Consider the following 19,253-nt stretch of genomic DNA (forward strand, 5'->3'; position numbering starts at 1 on the left):
GGATTCCGCAAAGTCTCAGGATGTCCCAAAGGGCACAAAGAAACTCTGCCGATATTCACATTTGTGCTCCACGAGAACCCTCAGTGCCAGGATGCGGTCCATGGTAGACTTTTTATGCGTAAAACCAGACTGCTTCTGTTACTGGTAGGTGAGCAGGTCATCACGGATCCTATTGAGGATGACCCTAGCAAGGGCCTTACCCGGCACTGTGAGCAGTGTTATTACCCTCTAGCTGCTGCAATCCAGACAATCTCCCTTCCCTTTCCAGATAGGGACGATAAGTCCTGTTTTCCATTCATTTGGGATGATGCCCATCTTCCAAATGGAAGCAAAGATTGCTTGCAGTGTAAGAAGGACAGCCTTACTATCAGTCTGGAGAAGTTTGCCACAGATTCCTCCAGCCTTCCCTCCCTTCAGCTAGTTCACCACCTGTGCAATCTAAATGGGATTGGGTGGTTCACAGTTAATTGGATCATTGTCAAGAACCGTGGACCCAGAGATGTCCAATGTCCTAGCCAGAGGATCAGCTGTAAGCAACTGCTCAAAATAGCCAGCCCAGAGGGTTACAATTGCAGTTTCATCCATAAGGACCGTTCCATCACGTTCTCTGACTTCAGTTCACCAAGGAACAGATTCAGATGTGCATAATGCTTTGATTTCTCTGTAAGTAGGATGTGGGTCACTAGACATAGATGGTGTGTCTTCTGCTCAGAGATTCCTTTAACAAATGGCATCTGCCATCAGAGCCCTCGCAGCCATCCTTCTCAGTTCCCAGTACAGACCGGAGTTACCATCAAGCTGTGTGCTGCTACTCTTCTCAATGATATCCAGGTTGCCTTGCGAGATGAAACTCCTTTTTCTGGGCACACTGGTACACCAACACAATCTTCAGCAACCTTCAGGGTCTTGTCATGGAGGGTCTCCCACATCACATTAGGATCAGCTGTCACACCTAAGTCTGTAAGTTCCTCACACAAATTGTGTGCAGACTCATTAGAAACAGCTTGATCTTGGAGTCTTGCCTGGTCTAGCTTCATTCTCCTAGTAAGTGGTAGCCTACTGGACCTAAGCTGGATCTTCAGAGTAACAACAACAAGCCTGTGGTCAAAATTCACAAGCTGGGAACTTCTGTAGATGCCGCAGTTTTGTAAGCGCCTCCAGTGGTTACCCACGAGGATGTGATCGATCTCCTTCATTGCACCTTCAATATTGAAACACCAAGTCCAACAATGCGGCTCAGGGCTCTGGAAACAGGGTCCAACGATGTGGCCATTTTCACCACGGTTGCCAGACCCCTGGCGACCAACACAATCCTCCTAGCCGAGTGCCAGTGGTCTCATTGAATACACCAATGACTAGAGGAGTGTTACCTCTTCTGCACCAATCAACCACCAAGCGAAGCTGTGAATAAAATGTCTCCCTCACCAAGATATCACTCACTGTGGTCAGAGCATACACTGAGACAATAGATAAGGCACCCAGAGAATGCCTTAATCTGAGTCTCATAATACTCTCGTTGAAAGGAGTGACATCGGACACCATTGGAAGGAGCCGATCTCCCTCAGCAACAGCTACTTCCTGAGTATGGCAGCCATCAGAGTGACCAGATCAATAAAAGGTGTACCCACATACAGAGATCTGGCCTGTCCAAATTCTGCACAATTCAGAGAGTGTCACCATTGAAATGCAGAGTTCACAAAGCTCCTCTGACAGCAGAGGATGATGATCATCATGCCGGAGAGACAAGATGTTTAAAATCAGTGCTTAGCAGTCATTTAACAATATACACAAAAGTGTATTTAAAATGGGATTTGGAGTACAGAGTTTAAAAGTTTAAGGAGATTGTTTAAATAAAGTCATTGCTGGCAGGTTAATCAATGATTGTTTTGTGATATTCCATCTAGGGTAAAGTTTCAATTTTGAATTGTGAACTGCTTAGTTAATTCTTGTGAGTTTGAACATTTAAGTCTTCATATAATTTATGTACTATGCCATATGCAATTAATAAATGTTCAGTACTTAGCAATATATGAAATTCAGTACTTTAGATGCATTTTCAGAAAATGCTTGCCTTCTTCATGTGTGTGTAATGTGAATTTCATTAACACCTGGAATTTGCAGTCACACTGACAAAAACAGATGATGAGTTAATTTTCATATTTGAGGTTATTGATTGATGCCGTTTTCCATGTGCTAAAAATAAAAATTCTGTAATTGGAAAATATAAACAATTGGTGGCCCTTGTAAGGAAATTTTTTTTTCTTGCTGATAGATGGGTGCTAATGTTAGCATTGACTATCTGATGGACTTGTTGCCTGACTAAGACTGGTCATAACAGAGGCTAATCCCCTTAATGCATTTGTCTTGGTCCATACCATCATATTTGATAGGCTGTCAATTAAAATTTCCACCAATATATACCTTTCTTGCTTTGTTTTTTTTCTTTGATGGGTACTTGGACTTCATATATACCATATTATTTCTGATTATCAGTATTGCTTAAAAATATTCAGAAAAGAACACAAGAAATTATTAATATTTAATATGATGCAAAGGAGCCGACTCAGATTATCTTATGTGTTATTGCTGATACTGATAAAACTGACCTTGAGTACCTAACCTTTCCTGTAAATGTACATGTTTATCTAGTAATAAGATTTTGTGATGTCAAAGACATAACCAAAAAATCTGTTTTACTACTACCATCATTCTGTAACTATACAAGGGACTAGAGAGTGGTGAACTTTGAGCAAGACTAAGGGAGATGGTGTTTAAACCATCATTGACAAAAGTTGTCGTGAGCAGTAAAAACTCTGATTGATCAAATTGTGGCACCGTAGCTGGCATCATATGTAACAATGGTGGTTTAAGGATGTTCTCCATCTGAACCTCAAATCTGACTAAAGAAAAGACTTTAAACTTCAATATGAATAATAACATGATTAACAATTACAGGTCCACAACTATTGCACAGTCAGGAATACACTTCAGTTAAAACAAAACTTTATTGTTCAAAATAAATTATGCAGAGAGGGAAAATTCTACAGGTTTAGTGATGGTAATCCAAAGCTTTTTTTGGAACGGATTTAAAATCTGTGATATGTTATAATCGTAAAAGAAGGTTTCTTTTTCTGGCAGATGCTGAGCTAAATAAGTTAAATGACTTTTACTGTGGATGTGCCATGAATGGTCTTAGTCTCAAAAATAAACATTAATACCTTCACCAATTAAATGCCATTTTTGTTGTTGGGATGTTTCCTGAAGTTTGCTTATGGACACTGCCTGAACTTTGTGCACAATTTTTTTTTTTATGTTTTGTTTTCTCCTAAAATATGTTTTGTGCCACTATGGGGCAGTGCAGAGCTTTTTTTGATATTTTACCTTTTCAAATTTTATTTTGCAATTTTTTGGGCTGCAAATGAGCAAATGCTAAATATGTGAATGAGAATTATATCTTGTGAATAATATGGAATAGTGGTGCACTAGTATGTACTGAACAGGCAGGGAAGGCAGAGAAGGAGTAAGCAAAAGTTGCAAGTAGGACTTTAGTTCCTTTTGTTTAAATTTATAATACTCTTAGCACTAAAAGATAAATTCATATACTTAAAAAGAAGGAAAATATATAGCAAAAGAGGGTGCTAAGCAAAAAGTTATTAGGGCTGAGGCCATACAGAGCCACAGTTTGCACTACATAGTCACAAACGGTTGCTGGCCAGTCCTGGAGGTGTTTTTAGAGAAGCTGAAAGTACCATTGTGTAATGCTGCTAAGGTTGGTTGAGGTACATGAAAGGTTTTTGTTTACATTAAGAAACACTAATCAAAGTCAATATAATAATAGCATTCCCAGACTTGCTTAATCCATCTTAGGTTTATATGGATTATAGCTGAGAATTTGCACATAATGAAGTGTGCAACTGCTCATGCTTATCTATGTGCGCAAAGTGGATGGTTGTCCTTTCATACCTACTCAGTTGCTGTTTAGCTTTCACAACTGTGTTTCTGCTATTTCTTGAATATGGCATTGTGTGTTGTTTGTAGCACATGCATAGTCAACATGGACACAAGAAGTGGAGGTACATTGACCATCCTGTGAATGAGCACAGTTATCCATATTGATGTCAAGTGGTACTTTGTCCACTCCCATTGGTGCTTATCTGCTTTTTTGTGAATGGGTCATATGTCAACAGTATGGGCTAAAGGCAAAGGTCAAACCATAGATGGGGCTCAAGGTCATCAACGAACCCACTCTGACTTAACGTCCATACTCATACAAACAATTTGTAGGCACAAAGCAACCTAATGCACATTTCTTTAGAATGTGGGAAGAAAACTGGAATACCCTGATGAATGACAGTGCAGACACTGGGAAATATTACAGTTCCATACAGATAACAATTGGACACAAGATTCGAACCTATATGAACCTTGGGTATGAGATATGAGCTGTAAATCGGTAGCACTCACCTCTTTGCTACTGCACTACTGTAGTAGTCCAAAAACTGGAATTACTTTAGTCATAAAATCAGAAATAACTAATACAAATGTTATTTATCAACTAAGTCAGAGCGCTATTGTTAATCATCAGCACATTGTAAAGAAATAGAGAACACTTTTTACTGTTGGAAGCCAAGAGATTACATTTTAGGACAGGGCTATTCAATTACAATTTCAGATGTGCCAGATTTTCAAACTAAGAAATAGCTGGGATAGACAATTTTAGTAGCTGGTAAGCGACAGGTAATGACAAATTTAAAATCAACACAAATTAGTGTATTTTAAAGCAAGTAATGTATATTCATTGTTTCTCTTTTACATTTGGTCACATCTGACACAGGCATATGAAAATGTATAAAAAAAACCAACATAAAAGCTATAACTGAACAGAATCTAAGGTAGTAGCAATACTTTATTCCTCTTTTGAAATAAAAAAAATAAACATTTTGCTCACATCTGACCCAGGCACATCTCAAAATGCATAAAATCAAAAAAGTGCACAGTATTAGCAATAACATTTGTTTTCTTTTTGAAATATAAGAATACCCCGTCTCAATTAAAATGGGTGGTCATGATAGGCAAGGGATTTTCCACAACAAAACATTTCTGTTGAAATTGTTTCGATGCCCCCATGGAAAAAAAACTACTCCAGTAAATGTTTAACAGCAAGGCACCATGTATGGCATGAAAGTGAATTAGTACATTTATTTTAATGATTTGTCTTTAAAATGTCTTTGTACAGAGTTCTTGGGTGTCAAGTAATGAATTATTAATTATAATTATTACTATTATTTTTTTTATTTTTTATTTTTTTTACTAAATCTTAATTTCCATGTTTCTTTGTTGATGAGCTCCCGTTGAAGAATTTATTGGTAACAGAACATATAAGTGTGCATGCCTAAACACATAAAGTAACAACTAACAAAGTGCCATTTTTAATACCATTTTAAACCAAGTTTACTGTCCGCTGTTAATCACAGAGCACTCCTGTAAAACGACTATAATATATCTTCAACCTTAAAACGCAGACTTCATCACATCGCTGTGTTTGATGAAACAGCGGGCAGACAACAGCTCGTATGTGTTTACTGAGAGACAGGCCGGCATTTTGCATGTGTTAAAACAAAAGAGACAGAAACAGACATGAAACAGAGGACCTATATGATGGGCAGATGAATGTCACATGTTTTGCAAGCCTACCTTTTGTTTTGATTACTGGTTGCAGAGAGGGTAGAATCTACAGGTGGTCTAGTGATGGTGATCCAAAGCTTATTTGGAAAGAATTTAAAATCTGTGATATGTTATAATTATAAAAGATGTGGCAGATGTTGAGCTAAACAAGTTAAATGGCTTTTACTGTGGATGTGCCATGAATGGTCTTAGTCTCAAAAATAAACATGAATACCTTCACCAGTTAAATGCCATTTTTGTTGTTGGGATGTTTCCTGAAGCTTGTTTATGGACACTGCTTGAACTTTGCATGCAATTTTTATTTTTCCTGTTTTGTTTTCTCCTAAAATATGTTTTGTGCCACTATGGGGCAGTGCAGAGCTTTTATTGATATTTTACCTTCCCAAATTTATTTGGCTATTTTTTTTAGCTGCACATCAGCAAATCCTAAATATGTGAGAGTTATATTTTGTGAATAATATGGAATAGTGGTGCACTAGTATGTACTGAGCACCAAGACAGAGAAGGAGTAAGCAAAGGTTACAAGTAGGACTTGTTAATTAAGTTACTTTTGTTTAAATGTATAATACTCATAGTACTTAAAGACATATTCATATACCTCTGTCCAAAGACAGGTACAGTAAGTGATTCTGAGGAAGGGGAAATCAGTCAACGTTAGCAATTGAAACTTTCCCAGGAACACAAACATCTTGTCTAGTAGAAGTGACCAGAGAAGGACTTGAACAGAAAATATCACTATATGCTGATGATATGGTACTATTTTTATCAGATCCACAATATACGGTGCCTGCAGCCCTTAAGCACTAGCAGAATTTCAAAAGATTTCTGGACTTAAAATTAATTTGAATAAAAGTGTGCTCTTTCCAGTGAACTATCTAGCACACAATATTAGATTGGACACCTTCCCTTTTATGATCGCAGTTCAATTGAAATACCTATAGGTAAACAACACAAGTAAACATAAAGCTGTTTATCAATAAAATTTTGCTATCTGCATAGAAAAACTTAAGCAAGCGTAGATGGTCTACCCTTCATCTCACTTTATCAGGAAGTATTAACATTGTCAAGATGAATATTCTTTCTAAGCTTCTTTTTCAATTTCAGAGCATTCCCATTTACATTAACAAATCATTTTTAAGAAGGTAGATTCAATCATAACCTCATTTATTTGAAATTCAAAACATCCACACATCAAAAAGGGAAACCCTACAACGACCTAAGGCAAAAGGTGACATGGCTCTGCCTAACTTTCAGTTTTATTACTGTGCAGCAAATATACAAGCTATAAAAACCTGGACATTGATACAAATAGATGAACACACACAGGCTTGGTCCACAATAGAATTAAAATGATACAGTACTTCTTTATATTCCTTGCTTTGTACCCCAGTAATTGCAAGTTATTGTCAATATACTAACAACCCAATTGTGCTTCATTCACTCCAAATATGGAACCAATGTAGGAAGTACTTCAAGATAGAGAAGCTTTTATCTGTGGCACCTCTGCACAATATCCACCTTTTTACACCCTCTCAAACATTTGCAGTTTTTAATGTTTGGAAAACATTCAGGATTAAATCACTTAGAGATTTGTACATAGACAACATCTTTGCATCCTACGAACAATTACACTCCAAATTTAACTTTCCATCAACACAATACTTTCACTACCTCCAAATTAGAAACTTTGCTAAACAAAATATGCTAAATTTTCTCTCCTCCCACCTACTTCTATTCCAGAATATTGATCAGTCTTCAGGATTCAGACAGCATTTCTGCAATATATAAAAACATTTTAAAGTCCCTTCCTTATAAAGAGCTCAGAGTATAGTGGGAAAAGGATCTCTTACTCAACATTTCAGAAAAGGAGTGGAAGGCAGCCATGCACAGAATTTACTCTAGCTCCATATGCGCAAAGCATACAATTATTCAACATATAATATTTTATTAAGCACATCTGTCTTGTTTAAAATTATCCAAAATATTTCCAGGGGCTCACATCCAACCTGTGAATGTTGCAGTCGAGCTCTAGCCTCATTGGGCCATATGTTCTGGGCATGCATCAAATTAACATCATTTTAGACCAAAATCTTTAAATGCCTTTCAGAGAGCCTCAGAGTCACAAACCATCCTAATCCATTAACAGCTGTTTGGTGTACTCCCTGATGGGCTTAAAGTGGAGAAGGACAAACAAACTGTAATTGCCTTTACCTCATTAATAGCATGTGGACTTGTCTTGCTCAATTTGAAAAATCCTAACCCACCTGTTTTAAGCCAGTGGGTAATTGATGTTATATACTGTTTGAAATTGGAAAAAATCTAAATTTCACTTAGAGGATCTGTTCAAAACTTTTTTAAAAACCTGGCAGGATCTAATCAATAACATTTTAGAATAAGCATTTTATTGGGGAAAAGGATTTTTTGTGCTCTTAAAAGTTTAGTCTGTGTATTGGCCCAGCTCTCTTTCTCATGGGTGGGGGTTGATTTGAACTTTGTTTTGTTAAGTTTAATTACTTTAAATATACAGCAGCATGTTACTTGCTTTTAATAAATTCAATAATATGTTTTTAAAAAAAAAAAAGTAACTAATCTGACAGTTTTTTTAAACCCTTTTTTACAAATTGCACTGTAACAAATAAGTGCATTGTTTGCAAATAAAACAATAAATGTAAAGGAGTACTGTATTTTTCTTGATTAAAATTATGGAAATTCTAGTCTGATGAAGGTGTGACTGTAAAGATGTTTCTTAACTGGACAATTCCCCAGTTGCAGAAATATGGAAAAAATGGTGTAGCTCAGTAACCCGTTTTTAATGGTTAGCCATCAATAGTCTCTGCAGTTGACTGGCACCTCCTAAGGTTGGTTTCTGCCAGAATAAGCTCCAACCTCCACAAGTCTAAATTGAATTAAGCAGCTTTAAAAATGTTATGTACAGGGTATGCCTATGTTTGTGACAATAATGAGAAAGCAGTTTTGTTGTCCCTCAAGTAGAGTAGTGTCATTCATTACTGAATATCGAAAAATACATTTTAAAGTATAGACTACAAGAAGTCTACTTATATAAATAATCTCAATAATAGATCAAAAATTAAAGTTTAACAAAACCTGTACATCTAGAATAAGAGCATAGTTGTAGAACACCTAATCATATCACTCAAAAGATATTTATGAAGAGGCATATTTTCAGTCACTGGAAGGTGAGCAAATGATCACGGATCCTATTGAGGAAGACCCTAGCAAGGTCGAATACCAGTGACCGGAACAGTCTGGTTTTACGCCTAAGAAGTCTACCATCGACCATATCCTGGCACTGAGGGTTCTTATAGAGCGCAAACGCGAATATCGGCAGAGTTTCTTTTGCAGCCTTTGTCGATTTTCGCAAAGTGTTCGACTCAGTTGATCAAGCTTCCCTGTAGGACATCCTGAGGGTTCGCGGGATCCTCTCGAGGTTGCTGGATATCATGGCTGGCCTGTACACTGGTACTGTGAGTGCTGTGCAGAGTGGAGGCAGGACCTCTGCGTTTTTCCCTGTTGATTCTGGGGTTCTTCAGGGGTGTGTTCTTGTTCCTACTCTGTTCAATGCTTGTATGGACTGGGTGTTTTGCAAGGTCATGGGTTTCAGATGCTGTGGGGCATCTGTTGGTGAAGAAAGATTCACGTATCTTGACTTTGCTGACGATGGTGTGATCTTCAAGGAGTCAATGGAGGCTCTGATTGTGGCGCTCGAAAGACTGAGTGAGGAGTCTGAGTGTCTGGGCTTGCGAGTGTCCTGGATAAAAACCAAGATCCAGGCCTTTAATGACCTCTTGGGCACAGCCATCAGCAGTGTGTCTGTTTGCGGAGAGAGTGTTGACCTTGTTGAGAGGTTTACTTACCTTGGCATTGACATTCATGTCTGTGGGGACTCTTCCTCTGAAGTCAGTAGACGGATTGGGAGAGCATGGGGGGTCATGAGGTCACTGGAACGGAATGTGTGGCGCTTCCGATATCTATGCAAAAGGACAAAGGTCCAAGTTTTTAGAGTCCTGTATTGCTATATGGTTGTGAGACATGGACGCTATCCAGTGACCTGAGATGAAGACTGGACTCCTTTGGTGCTGTGTCTCTCCGGAAAATCCTTGGGTACCGTTGGTTTGACTTCGTGTTGAATGAACATGCTCATGGAGTCCCGAATGAGTTACATTATCTGCATTGTGAGGGAGCGTCAGTTACGGCACTACGGCCAAGTGGTGCTTTTCCTCCGAGAGTGATCCGGCTCATAAGATCCTCATTGTTGGGGACCCAAGTGGCTGGCCTGGGCCAATTAGTCGCCCACATAACACCTGGCTGTGGCAGATGGAGGGTCATTTCCGGAGGGTAGGACTGGACTACGTGTCTGCCTGGGGGGTTGCCAACCAGGATCCCGAGTGGTTTCACCATGTAGTGGGTGCGGCAACGCACTGTACCAGTGCATGCTCCCCAACTTGACTTGACTTGATATTTTCAGGGAATTCTAAAACCTGCAGTATTCACATGCAGACGTCATACAAACTATAAGCACTGAATGCTTTGCATTTTATTCAAAAAAGAGGAGATGCAGAATATTATAAGATACCTCCACTCCTGTTATTGGTTAAACAGGAACATTTATTGATATTGAGAACCAAACGTATGCATACCTAACCTCTGTACCAAGGTAATATGAAAATTGTATAAATAATTTATTGTGAAAACAATGGACATCTGTTCCCTATGTAGTCTTCTTGGTGACTGCATGAACTTAATATACAAATGTACATGACATCCTTATAACTTTTAACCTGCATTGAGATGAATTTTAATTAATATATATTTTAAACAGTCAGCTTTCAAATAGCTCCGATGACGATTCTGCTATCAACAGATTAGGAGACCTTTGGGTGGAAGTTTTAATTTAAATAATATGTGCATGGAATCATTAACTTCAGCAGAAATAATTTTTCTGACCTTGGATGTGCTAGTCGTAATCTTCCAAACAGACTGATTACCCTTATTGCAATAAATGCTTTTTGTGTTAACTGTTGTCCTCACCTGTGGCCTCATGTATAAACAGTGCGTATGCACAAAAATGTTGCGTAAGAACGTTTCCGCGTTCAAATCGTGATGTATAAAACCTAAACTTGGTGTAAAGCCACGCACATTTCCACGGTACCTCGTAGCCTGGCATATGCAAGTTCTCTGCTCGGTTTTGCAGACTGGCGGCACCTAGCGTCAAAGCAGTGCTGTGTGGTTATCCTTTCTTTTTCAGATCCACATCCCTGACGCGGTTTTATAAATACACTGAAATTAACCGCATATTGTTTATTAGTTTAATGCATCTGATTGTAATTAACCAGTAACAATACAGTGGTCCACGGAATGGTCAAACTATTCTAAATACAATAGCTGCTTTAGTGTTGTTAATCTCACTGCACCTTATTCTTCTTCTTCTTCTTCTTCTTCTTTCAGCTGCTCCCATTAAGGGTTGCCACAGCGGATCATCTTTTTCCATATTACTCTTACTGCACCACTCAGAGTATTTATATCACTGTATCTGAGTGGGGAATCAAAGATCTACAGAATCTGAGAAAGAGAATTATCGGTATACAGCAACAAGCATACGCTGCCTCAGCCATGCTGTCTGTTGAACTGCTTTCACATGGCAAATATTTCAAAGCATTTCCTGTACGGACCTCATGGTTCAGAAACAGTTTCGTCACAAGAGCTATAAACGCACTCAATCAAGTGCTCCTTGTAGAACTGTTTGTACTTATAAGTACCTCACTGTAAACTTGCACTACACTTATAATATTGCACAAACTGAGCCACTTTATAAAGCGCGTATTTACATATCATGACGATATCATTTTTAAGATGAAATGCATCAAAATATATTTATTATATTATACAGATAAAACTTTAACTTCGTTTAAATAATCTATATTGGAGCCAATCCCAGCCAACACAGGGCGCAAGGCAGGAAACAAATCCCGGGCAGGGCGCCAGCCCACCGAAAATCTATATTGTTAATAATTAAACATGCCAGGACACAGTGTCGCAGCAGAGCTGGCACCCCGTTCACAGATTGTTCCTGTCTCGCTCTGTGTTCTTGTTGGGGCTGGCGCAACACTGGAAGGATAGATGGATAGAATAATTAAACACGTACTACGAAGATATTTCAATGTTCCTTAAAAGTTTTGAAGGATTAGTGTTCTAAGCTTACAGATGACTTAACGTCTGTTACAGAGCTGATTGTGTGGCGATTGGGTATTTGGAGAAAGAAAAGTAAGGACAGGAATTGGGGGTTAGTACGTTTGAAAGAGACAGTACTGCTACAATAAATTATTTCATCGAAGGTCGTGCATGGTGCAGCAAGCATATTGCATGAGGCATAAGCAATCACTGCACTACCGTGTTCCCATGTTTAATAACATGATTTAACTCCTATCATCATGAAAATGATATCACGTATACATCTCAGTATTTTAATTATTCAGAGAGCTGAAATATCACGAACGTAATGGATTCTGTGTCCTGTCAGAGGAAGAGAAAGCCCGGAAGCACGTAGTGATTCACACACATAGAGAAAATAGAAGATCAAATAGAAAACAAAGCATTTAACATGCTACTTTAGTTATGATGGGATTTGAGAAACTAGTGAATTAAACAATTTTAAGATGAAGTTTATGATGTTCTACTTTAATGACAAAATAAATTACGTGATTAAAGTCAATCAAGTTGACATTTCGTGCTTTTTTCCTGACTATTTGCCTGTGTTTTTTTGTCTGTACCCTAATAAGTTTTCATATGACACTCAGACGGTGGGCTACGACTCGCCTTTTCACGGCGACTTTGATATGTGACTTCTTTTTTATTTCGGGTGCTGTGCGACTTTGTGAATTTGAGCTTTTGAGTTTCTCGACACTTTTACTCGATCAACTTCCTTTTGTTGATTATACCACTGTTTAAATCCACAAATAGTATGTTTTTCCTTTGCTTCCACTTGGTATTCGCTGAAATTCTTATATTTTCCCCCGTGCTTTTCCCATTGTCTTTTCACAGAAGGCTGAGCTTAAGATCTATTTATATTGATTTGCATATTCAAAGAGGCGTAATTCTGGGAGGAGATGGGGCGGGACAGCAGGCGCGTACACGTGCGTTACTTTTCATGCTGGTCCGGGATTTATGTAGCAGAAGAACATGGAAGTTTGTGTACGCACAGATTTATGCATCTGGATTTTTCAGTGCATACGCACATTCCCGCTTTTGTGCTTATGCCATGTTATAGTGTGAGTTCTACGCACGGCGTTATACATGATGTCCCTGGATTGGTTCTTGCTTTGGATCCTCCTTGGTATTGAAATTCATTTTACAGGTAGGAAAATGAGTGGATGATATTAATTTTTTAAACAGTACATATTTTAAACAACTTCTTTTTGAATATTATATCCAAACAAGTCTTTTTTATTTCTTGTTATTTTTTAAAGACTTGTTTTCTAGGAAAACCTGATAACATGCTGCAGGATGGAATATAATCTGATTGTATAATCAAGAATCTCTGCGCTTCATTTTCATACTCATTGCTGAATAATCCATTCCTAGAGTTAGCTGTTGCAATTTCATTTTTCAAATTAGTACTAGCAATGATCTGCAAACTGTTAAAAGCGTGAAGACATCCAAGCAAAGCAATTCTCAGCCATACTACATTTGAAAGTGAGTGTGAGGTTTTATACATCTTAAATATTTGCATTTTTAACAGACGTTGCTATTCTAAAAATATTTTGAAGAATTATGTTCAAACAAAATGAAAATAATAAAGTGGTGGGGAAAATGTAAACAGTGATGTGAAAAAGAAATTACGCGTTTTGTTCTGTGGTTTTTACTTATTGTGAAAAGACTGAAAATCCTCTATTTCTCAGCAAGTTCTAAAAATAGACAGACAAAAACAATTTTTTTTATTTCTTATGATTTATTTAAAAAATGTGGTAACATGTTGAATCTGTGTTTAAAAAAGGAAACTACACCCATAGTTTTACTTATCGGTTAAGAATGCAATTACAACCATATTATTAAAAGATATGCAGGTATTTAATAATAGGTTAAAATGTATTTTGTTCAAATGTGCCTAATTTGTTTAGGTACTACATCCTGTTTATAAATCAAAGCATAATTTCACCTACACTCTTGGCTTGTTACTTTTATGGTCTAAATTTAGCATCTGCCTAGAAGCTGATTTTGTGATAGGATTATCTTCCTAATCTATGTTGTTTTAATGGGTTGAGTCGTTATTCATTCACCCAGCAGTCAGTGCTAGTTACATTTTTTGTACTCAAACATCATGTTTTCAGAAGTTTTTGTTTTCTTTCCTGTTCATATAACCCTAACAATTATTGTTTGGGTTGTAGATACACAATGAGTTCAAGAAGTATTCGGACCCTTTCACTTTCTGCTCACTTTAGTTTGCTGCAGTTTTTATTTTAAATAGATAACTTTTCCATTTTGGCAATCTACAGTCATTACATCATAATGATAAAAAGCATGTTTTAGATAGGTTTTCAAATTTATTAAAAATAAAAAATTGAAATCTTTAATTTATGTAATTATTTAGACCCTTTGCTGTTGCAATACAGGTGGTGCTCAGGTGCCTCCTGTTTACTTTATCTATGAGATGTATTTATAACAGGGTTCTCAAACTCCGGTCCTGGAGGGCCACGGTGGCTGCAGGTTTTTATTTAACCATTTTTTTAATTAGTGACTGGTTTTTGCTGCTAATTAACTTCTTTTGAATTAATTTTAATTGACTTGTTTTTTAAGATTTATTTCCCTAAATTTCTTCATTGTTCCTCTGAATTGCTTCATTTCTTTCCTTAAACAGTATCCACACAGAAATGAAATAAGATGTGAGTGAGCCAGCAAAAGACCTACTAAGTCAGGGCTTCAAACGCTAACCAATTTCACTCAACCATTTGCTTAATTAGGCACTTATTCTTGTTGTTAATTAAACCCGTTCTTTAATTCCGTGGTTTGTTGCTGCTCTCATTTTGCAATAGCATACATTTCTGAAATTGTTGATTTTCTTTTTTCTAAGAGCTCTGTTAAAATGTTTTGTGGACCTGAGCAGATCAACATTCCTGAGACCTTCATCCTTCTTTATTTTCAGATATTGTATGATCGACACAGTTTGCTGGTCATGGTTTGGCTCATTTTGTATCTCACTATTGTTTGGCAGCTAATTAAGGAAAAAGAAACAATTAATGGGCCTGAGTCTTCAAGAGCAAGTAAATTAGAATTAATTCAAAAGAAGTTAATTAGCAGCAAAAACAGGCCACTAATTAGGAAAAGGGCTAGAATAAAAAACCTGCAGACATTTCACCCCCTTTTAGTCACATTTCCAGAGGACAAGGCAGCTCGCTTTTTCTGCACAATATGCCCAGAGAGTGAAAACAACATCTCGCAAGGCACAGATGTTGTAGGTGTTGCCAAGTACTTGCAAGCAAGGCAAGATAGCTCTTTATATACCAGAGCAGGTGTGGACCACCACTTTAGGGGGCAATCCTCCATGCTGATGACAGGCTCTGCTTTATAGCGCTTCTGAATACAGTCCTCCTCCTTATCACATTTCGACTGTGAAGCCACTAAGAGAGATGCTTTCTTCTGTGGGGGTTGTGATGTTGCAGCTTGCACTGGTTGCTGTATCTCTTCTTTGAGGATGCCAGCAATCAATGACTACACCTCAGCTCTGTTTGTTTTTTTTTTTTTATCGAATTTGCAATTAAAAAACACTAGCCAACCCGCGGTGTAGCATATGCCGCATAATCAGGCCACTTTTTAAATGATTTTTAAGCACAGAGGAAAAAATAAACATTTGAAAAATCCGTAATTTACTAAACCACCAAGAAAAGTAACATTGCAACAATGCACGCTACGAACCAACATACAATTGTCCGTGACTGAAAACCGGAGGAGCGCCGTTGTGCACGGCGCTCGTTAAGTACGCACTGCCCGCTTATGTGCCCGCCCCCAACTCCCTACCTGAGTCGCTTTCGTTTGTGTACAGTCCACACGCACCTGTGAGTTACGTTGACTGTTAATTTTCCAAACACCGCCTCAGTTGGTTTCCACATTGATTTTTCATTGTTCTTTGCGATTCCGGCTGCTTTTTTTTATATATATATAATCCACCAAGTCACCCGACCATGGGGGGCTTTACAAAGGGTAGGAACGTAATCAGTGCGAGCGTATGACCCGCACGTACTGGGAATTTCTCGTTCGTGGGGAACAATTGGAAGCCACGGTCTCCATCACGAATGGGGTTCAACAGCTTACCCACGCTGGGTAGACACACGTTGATCCATTCAGTGTAGCGCGCGTGCAATACCGGACATACAAGTGCATCACAGACCTGTTAATGCTCAATCTCACGTGGCTGAAAGCCACTTGTCCCTCTAAGAATTTGGATGCCGACCGCTGTTGGGTCGTGTAACTATTTAGCAGGCGGAGTCTCGTTCATTTTCGGAAATAACCAGCTAAATCGCTCCACCAACTAAGAACTGCCATGCACCACCACCCACAGAATCGAGAAAGAGCTATCAATCTGTCAATCCTGTCCGTGTCCGGGCCGGGTGATGTTTCCTGTGTTGAGTCAAATGAAGCGAAAGGCTCCACACCTGGTGGTGCCCTTCCGTCAATTCCTTTAAGTTTCAGCTTTGTAACCATACTCCCCCCTGAACTCAAAGACTTTGGTTACCCGGTTGGCTGCCCTATTGGATCGCCTGTTGCGGGGCCTGCATTGGTGAAGCAGGTGAGACGGTAATGAAACAGAGGCACAGGTCTTATTGGTTTTAAAAGACTGCTTCCTTCATTGGGTTTTAACCTATGCACGGAACGAACCAACACACAATCGTCCGCGGCGCTCAGGGTGGAACAGGAGGAGAGGAGAAGGACATCCACTCCGCTCCCTCCGTCATGCTAGTCTGCTGGTTTCTCGTTCAGTATACACTGCCTGCTCATGTGCCCACCTCCAACTTGTCACTAGAGTCTTTGTACAGTCCAGATTCACCTGTGACTCACGTAGACTTTTCATTGCTCTGTGCGGTTTTGGCTGCCTTTCTATATACAATATAATCCACCAAGACACCCGACCACGGTGGGAGGGGGGTGTGTACAAAGTGCAGGAGCATCTAAGAAGACGCATGTTTGTCGCGGATGCGAATTGCTGTATGTAGCGTGTAAAACAGTTTGCTATGGTCACGCGGTCGCAAGGCCATAACCGAAAACTCGTTTTTTAAAGACTGCTTACTTCATTGTGTTCTAACCTCAGTTGTAAAGGAATGTTTTAAGGATCCCATGGGATACCCCTCGCAAACCGTTTTACACGCTGCATATGGCGATTCACCTCCGCAAGAAACATGCCTCTATAAACAGCGTGGGTCGGAGCTGCATGTTGCCTCTACGACAGACGAATATAAATGACGCCATTTTTTCTGTGTCGTCGCGTCTGAGTTGGTGGCCGTGGCTCTGCGAGTTCTCGTCGTATCCAATGGTCTTGGAGTTGGTGGGCGTGGCTCCTTCCTGCGTGCGCCATAGGTGTCTCACACTTGTCGGCGGCTTAGTGAATCCACGCCCCTTCCGGCGTGCTTTCCATGGTCGTCTTGCCTTAGTGAATTATATATATAGATTCTTTGTGGATGTACTGTAATGTAATATCACAACATTCACAGAGGAGAATAGGCAACGAGTAGAGAGTGGCAAGTCACCCTCCCAGTCCAATTTAAACTCAGCGCTACTACTGTTGCGTCATGTGAGGAGGCGGCCCCGTCACTAAATGTCTCATTATCTGACACAAAAAACATACCAGTTTAACACACAGTGGCTAAAAGATTTCCCAGTCTTTTTTTATGATCAGTCCAATGTTTTGCAGGTACTGATAAGCATTGGGAGAAATGTTGGCAGGCACAATGCCGTATATTACTGGAAACCCGATTTTAAAACGAAATAACATATAAGCATCGCTTTTCAGAAAACAAAGTAAGTAATGGCATGTTGTCATCTGTGGCCACTGCTAATGACACACAAAAAAATAAAAGTTAATGAGGAGGTTCTTAAAATCAAAGTGAACATTGCGTACTGTATCACAAAAGACGAACATCCCTTCACAAAATTTAGCCCACTCTTATTTACTACATAAAAAATGGCATAAACATCAATCTGACTTTGACAACCATATGCTAAAGGACTGGCCAAATATCCGGCAGTATGAAAAATGAACTTGCTGCTAAACTCCCGCTATGTGTATTTAATGATCGATGGAGACGCACATATTTCAATAACGTATGAGATTGCTAGAAGATAAAAAAAAGGGTGCATTTAGTGATGGGCTGAGTGAAGCCTCATGAAGCATCAAAACGTTTGAAGCAATTGTGCTGGAAATCGTATCGAAGCTTCGAAGCATTTAAAACTCACCTCTCTAATGACCCCTCCTGGCAATTTTCATTAACGTTACACAAACTCGTGATCCACTTTAATGACGTCTGTTAAAACTCTTATTGCTTTTATTTTTTCTACAGACTAACAACGAAGGGAAGGGTTCGTCAGCAGCTTCTAGTGTCTGATGTCTAAAATATATATATCTATACTAATAAAAGGCAAAGCTCTCACTGACTCATTCACTTACTCATACACTCACTGACTGACTCACTCATCACTAATTCTCCAACTTCCTGTGTAGGTAGAAGGCTGAAATTTGGTAGGCTCATTCCTTACAGCTTACCTACAAAAGTTGGGTAGGTTTCATTTTGAAATTCTACGTGTAATGGTCATAACTGGAACGTATTTTAGTCCATATACACTGTAATAGAATGCAGCTCGATAGCCGTGGGAGGCAGAGTTTCGTATTAAAGCATTTAACCAATCACATTTCAGCCATCATTTGTTGCCAGGCAGAGAGGGTTTCACAATCTGTTGTGGAGGCACTCTAACACAGAATAAATTTCAATTAACCTGTTGCTTCAACCAATCAGATTTTGAGTTGGTGCCCTCTAGCAGGCGTACAGCAACATCACCGTATTCAGACCCATTGATTGGATAGAAGCCGATATGAGGAACTCTACGAGGCCATTGAACGCACCGCAAACGCTCTGAGCAAAAGATCGTCGCGTGCACTATGGCCAACTCCATGGCAGGATTCTGGACAATATTATTTGCCAGACACAGACCAGATTTCAAGACCATGAAAACCTGAAGTTTGTCACGCTCCTCGAGCCCCAGAAGTTTTGGGAATACAAGAATAATTTCACGCAGACTTCTCCACTTTAACACAAGTGCCACGGAGCACTTTTCAATCAATCAATCAATCAACATTTATTTATATAGCACATATTCATACAAAAAAATGTAGCTCAAAGTGCTTTACAAAATGAATAGAGAAATAGAAGACACAATAAAAGATAAACATAAGTCAACATTAATTAACATAGAATAAGAGTAAGGTCCGATGGCCAGGGTGGACAGAAAAAACAAAAAAAACTCCAAAGGCTGGAGAAAAAAATAAAATCTGTAGGGGTTCCAGACCA

General features: G+C 38.9%; 1 protein-coding gene across 1 annotated transcript in view; it reads left to right on the forward strand.

The window, feature by feature from the left end:
* The window catches only part of rad50 (RAD50 homolog, double strand break repair protein), a 142,422-nt gene that overhangs the window by 73,007 nt on the left and 50,162 nt on the right, over positions 1-19,253 (forward strand). The window lies entirely within an intron of this gene.

Source organism: Polypterus senegalus, chromosome 13 (assembly GCF_016835505.1).
Source record: "Polypterus senegalus isolate Bchr_013 chromosome 13, ASM1683550v1, whole genome shotgun sequence".
NCBI classification, from domain to species: domain Eukaryota; kingdom Metazoa; phylum Chordata; class Cladistia; order Polypteriformes; family Polypteridae; genus Polypterus; species Polypterus senegalus.